General features: G+C 35.0%; 1 long non-coding RNA gene across 1 annotated transcript in view; it reads left to right on the top strand.

Moving 5' to 3' along the window:
* Window positions 1–263: 263 nt before the first annotated feature.
* Window positions 264–6102, top strand: part of LOC138372377 (uncharacterized) — a 7633-nt gene continuing 1794 nt past the window's right edge. The window contains exons 1-2 of the long non-coding RNA XR_011230808.1: window positions 264–367; window positions 3313–3419. This is a non-coding gene — a long non-coding RNA (uncharacterized lncRNA). The remainder of the gene's footprint in view (window positions 368–3312; window positions 3420–6102) is intronic.

Genomic DNA, 6102 nt, shown 5'->3' with positions numbered 1-6102 from the left:
ATGGCCACGTCCCCACCAGACATAAATATCTCTTTGATATCCCCAGAGTCAAACTTAATCTATGTAAACACTCTATGTAAATAAAGGGACCTAGTCTATGGAACTCACTCCCTTATAATGATTTGAAAAGCTGTCCAACTTCTGCCATATTCAAAAATAAAACCAAAAAGTACCTGTAGTACTTTTTAAGTACGAGGGAGTAATGCGCAAAGCGTCCCTCACCTGTGACGTCACAGCGTCACCTGACGCCATATCAACACATCGGCCATTTTGTCGTCAGTTCAGTCATGGCGAGGACTAACCCTTCATGCAAACTGCACCTACTATCAAGAAGAAGAAGATTTTGTGTTCCACCGATAGTATTATCGTAAGTAAGCACTTATATTTTATATTTTATTAAATTAATTGATTCTATTTTTCTGTAATAAAGGTCCAAAGGGTTGTTAAGGAACAAGGGTGTAGCGATACCGACGCTCAGTGCGCTCAACTCACACCAAAGTATCACCTGTGTAGCTTCTGTAATTAGTGTTAATTAGTTATGCTATAAGATAATGAAGCGAGTATAAGATTAACTCGCTACAAGGGTACTGTGTTGGGAGGTGAGGGCTGTTACTGGTGTCTGTGGGGATGTGAGGACTTGTACCAACCACTATCACCACCAGTATCTTGTCTTGCACCCTGCTTAGTATTCCTATTGAGATATGAAATATTATTGCATTCATATAATTATTCATTCACAGTCATTACTATTTTTATGGGCTATGTTCTGTTACCCTAATGCTTTTTACCCCTGGGCATGTCCATTTACTCTCCAGCCCTTCACAAGCCACTGCTGCACCCCCTCCATGCCCATACTTACTGTGCTTATTCTTACAGGACTGCACTGCATTATGTGGTGCTCACTGCCTGGACACCTTGATACATGCATTATAGGGTTCTGGTAGTTGTTCTACTCACCAAGCCCTTCCAAGGCCAGGCTTGACATGTGAGAGCTTGGTCCAACAGGCTGTTGCTTGGACAGGCCCCTCAGGCCCACATATCCACCACAGCCTTGTTTGTCCGGCACTTCAAAATCAAATGTTTATTTACGTAAGGTACATACATATTTTTAGGTAAGGTACTCTTTATTTGGGTAAATTTATCTTCGTAGTATTTAGCTTTGGCTCGTCTAATTATCTTGGATAGCAATAACGAGTAATTCTTTGAGAATTCTTTGGAGACAATTCCTAACCTATACTTCTCCCAACCTATACTTCTTCTCAAGGTCATCTTCACTTCTTGAAGATGTTCAGGTTTTCTCTTGAAGATGTCGACGGTTGTTCCAGCAATACTGTATTTCTTTTATTGCTGAAAACCTGTTTTCAGCCATAAAAAAATAATCCTGAATCCAGAAAAAAATCCCTTTTGTATCGTCTGGAAATTTTCAAATATTGCTGATCAAACCTGAGTCTAAATTATTTGTATATATTATGAATTACAGAGGTCCCAGGACAGGGTTTTTAGGCACTCCACTTACATTTTCCCACTCTGACTTAACCCCCATTTATACAAACTCAGTCTTATCTTTTAGCTAATAATTTATTGTACACACCATACTCAGCCTGTGTAGGGTAGTTTATTGTGCATGTGTAGTATATATATTTGTGTAGTATATTTGGTATATTTAATGCCTCTAACCTCTCCTCATAGTTCTTGTCCTTCAGTTCTGGGAGCCACTTAGTAGCATGTCTTTGCACCTTTTCCAGTTTGTTTATGTGCTTCTTAAGATATGGGCACCATACAACCGCTGCATATTCCAACTTTGGTCTAACAAAAGTCGTGAACAATTTCTTGAGTATTTCGCCATCCATGCATTTAAAAGCTCTGAATATTATCCTTTACCTGCAATTGGTTGTTGCTGTATTTATAGAATATGATTTGTTCTACTTTACATTTGTTTGTTCCTTTTTTTCAAAATTTCTTTCTGCCTCTCTCCTCACTGCCGTGTAGTTGTTTCTCTTTGTATTACTGGTATGTTTGGGGGTTTGGCCTCTTCGTATATTGATTCCATTTTTGTGTCTTTTGGTCTCTGTCCGTCTTGAAATTTCAGTTGAACAAATCCCGTTTCCTAGTTCTGCATCTTTGTTTTGGTATAAATGTTTTTGTTCCTTTATCATATATTTCACAAAATTGACATACTGTGCATTAATTCATCTCAATTACTTCCTTTCCTAACAGCAAGCCTTTCCAGTAAAATTCTTTGAATTCTTTTCTGACTTCTGGCCTAATGTTTGTTTTATCCTAGTGTGTATGATGCCTAGCGTGTGTCTGGTGCCTGTTGTGTTAAACCGAAGATAAATGCATAAGTATAGGTCAGTAATTTCTCCAGCTTTGAAAGGGGCTTTCATTATGCAGCAGTATTCCACTCTAGAGAGCACTAGCGTCTTGAAAACTATCATCATCGGTATAGCATCTCTAGTGTGAAAAGTTCTTGTTATCTATCCTGTCATTTTTCTTGCAGTTGTGACGGCTACTTTATTGTGTTCTTTAAATGTAAGGCCTTCTGACATCAGTACACCCAAATCCTTTACGTTGCTTTTCCGTTCAATGTTATGATTTGACTGAGTTTTGTAAGTGGTTTCCGTTTTTATATTTTTTATTTTTTCCGTAGCGCATGAGCTGAAACTTATGTTCGTTAATCACCATGTTATTTTCTGTAGCCCATAGAAAGACCTGATTTACATCTGATTGGAGGTTTGCCATAATCCCAAGCATAAATGATTATATTTCTATCACTTGCTCTTAAGATTGTTTCATTTAATAGAGGTTGGGCATAATTGTTCTCTGCTGCTAATAGAACTGACTGACTTAGCTATAGGAAAATGTAAACTTAATTGGTTTATCCATTACAGTATTGTGCAGTTTATTTCATGATCCTGTGCTTAATACTTGCATAAATAGTAGATTACAAAATGCATTTTTATATCATTAGTATTGAATAATAATAATGCAAATAATTGACTTATAAATGATGTACAATTAATTGGTAGGTGATATTATATTATTAATATTTTTTCATTCTTGCAAAGCCTTAACAAAGTCATTAACATGTTAATATAAACTTGATCACCTTCCACTTATTTTCTCATGTGCTACCTACATGTACAAAACCTTATTCCTAAATGCATATTTTGTTCTGAAACTTGTCCTTTATATGTTGTGTATCACCATCTCTGGAGAGTTTTATCTGATTGATGTATAAATTACTTTTAATTTTACAGAATATTATTGTTATACTGAATTTATTATTATATAAATAACTTAATTTTACAGAATCATCTATCAACGCACATCCACAAGTTGAGGAGGAGGATGTGACCTTCCAGATGTCTGAAGTACTGAAACAGGCACCAAACAGGCCTGGTGGATCTAGGTACAAGGTAAAATAATTTAATTTTTTTTTTTTTTTTTTTTTTTACTAATTGTCCGATATATATATATATGTCGTACCTAGTAGCCAGAACTCACTTCTCAGCCTACTATGCAAGGCCCGATTTGCCTAATAAGCCAAGTTTTCATGAATTAATTGTTTTTCGACAACCTAACCTACCTAACCTAACCTAACTTTTTCTGCTACCTAACCTAGCCTAATCTATAAAGATAGGTTAGGTTAGGTTAGGTAGGGTTGGTTAGGTTCGGTCATATATTTACGTTAATTTTAACTCCAATAAAAAAAAATTGAAATCATACATAGAGAAAAGGGTTGCTTTATCATTTCATAAGAAAAAAATTATAGTAAATATATTAATTCAGGAAAACTTGGCTTATTAGGCAAATCGGGCCTTGAATAGTAGGCTTAGAAGTGAGTTCTGGCTACTAGGTACGACATATATATATATATATATATACATATATATATATATATATATATATATATATATATATATATATATATATATATATATATATATATATATATATATATATATATATATATATATATATATATATATATATATATATATATATATGTCGTACCTAATAGCCAGAACGCACTTCCCAGCCTACTATTCAAGGCCCGATTTGCCTAATAAGCCAAGTTTTCATGAATTAATGTTTTTTCGTCTACCTAACCTACCTAACCTAACCTAACCTAGCTTTTTTTGGCTACCTAACCTAACCTTACCTATAAATATAGGTTAGGTTAGGTTAGGTAGGGTTGGTTAGGTTCGGTCATATATCTACCTTAATTTTAACTCCAATAAAAAAAAATTGACCTCATACATAGAGAAAAGGGTTGCTTTATCATTTCATAAGAAAAAAATTATAGTAAATATATTAATTCAGGAAAACTTGGCTTATTAGGCAAATCGGGCCTTGAATAGTAGGCTGAGAAGTGAGTTCTGGCTACTAGGTACGACATATATATATATATATACATATATATATATATGTCGTACCTAGTAGCCAGAACTCACTTCTCAGCCTACTATTCAAGGCCCGATTTGCCTAATAAGCCAAGTTTTCCTGAATTAATATATTTACTATAATTTTTTTCTTATGAAATGATAAAGCAACCCTTTTCTCTATGTATAAGGTCAATTTTTTTTTATTGAAGTTAAAATTAACGTAGATATATGACCGAACCTAACCAACCCTACCTAACCTAACCTAACCTATATTTATAGGTAAGGTTAGGTTAGGTAGCCAAAAAAAGCTAGGTTAGGTTAGGTTAGGTAGGTTAGGTAGACGAAAAAACAATTAATTCATGAAAACTTGGCTTATTAGGCAAATCGGGCCTTGCATAGTAGGCTGAGAAGTGCGTTCTGGCTACTAGGTACGACATATATATATATATATATATATATATATATATATATATATATATATATATGTCGTACCTAGTAGCCAGAACTATCTTCTCAGCCTACTATGCAAGGCCCGATTTGCCTAATAAGCCAAGTTTTCCTGAATTAATATATTTTCTCTAATTTTTTTCTTATGAAATGATAAAGCTACCCATTTCATTATGTATGAGGTCAATTGTTTTTTATTGGAGATAAAATTAAAGTAGATATATGACCGAACCTAACCAACCCTACCTAACCTAACCTAACCTATCTTTGCAGGTTAGGATAGGTTAGGTACCCGAAAAAGTTAGGTTAGGTTAGGTTAGGTAGGTTAGGTAGTCGAAAAACAATTAATTCATGAAAACTTGGCTTATTAGGCAAATCGGGCCTTGCATAGTAGGCTGAGAAGTGAGTTCTGGCTACTAGGTACGACATATATATATATATATATATATATAATATGTATGTGTGTGTGTGTGTGTGTAATTACCTAAGTGTAGTTAAAGGATGAGACCGTCTTCCCAGCACTCTTTGTCATATAACGCTTTGAAACTACTGACAGTCTTGGCCTCCACCACCTTCTCACCTAACTTGTTCCAACCGTCTACCACTCTATTTGCGAAAGTGAATTTTCTTATATTTCTTTAGCATCTGTGTTAAGCTAGTTTAAATCTATGACCTCCTGTTCTTGAAGTTCCAGGTCTCAGGAAATCTTCCCTGTCGATTTTATCAATTCCTGTTACTATTTTGTATGTAGTGATCATATCACCTCTTCTGTCTTTTAGTTTTGGCATATTTAATGCCTCTAACGTCTCCTCGTAGCTCTTGCCCTTCAGTTCTGGGAGCCACTTAGTAGCATGTCTTTGCACCTTTTCCAGTTTGTTGATGTGCTTCTTAAGATATGGGCCAACTTCTGTTGTTGGGCACCACACAACAGCTGCATATTCTAGCTTTGGCGTAACAAAAGTCATGAACAATTTCTTTAGTATATCACCATCCATGTATTTAAACGCAATTCTAAAGTTAGAAAGCGTAGCATAGGCTCCTCGCACAATATTCTTTATGTGGTCCTCAGGTGATAGTTTTCTATCTAGAACCACCCCTAGATCTCTTTCTTTATCAGAATTCTTTAAAGATTTCTCACATAATGTATAGGTTGTGTGGGGTCTATGTTCTCCTGTTCCACATTCCATAACATGGCATTTATTAACATTAAATTCCATTTGCCAAGTGGTGCTCCATATACTTATTTTATCCAGGTTTTCTTGAAGGG

Source organism: Procambarus clarkii, chromosome 38, assembly GCF_040958095.1.
Source record: "Procambarus clarkii isolate CNS0578487 chromosome 38, FALCON_Pclarkii_2.0, whole genome shotgun sequence".
Lineage (NCBI taxonomy): Eukaryota > Metazoa > Arthropoda > Malacostraca > Decapoda > Cambaridae > Procambarus > Procambarus clarkii.
This window is presented reverse-complemented; position numbering and strand designations above follow the sequence as displayed.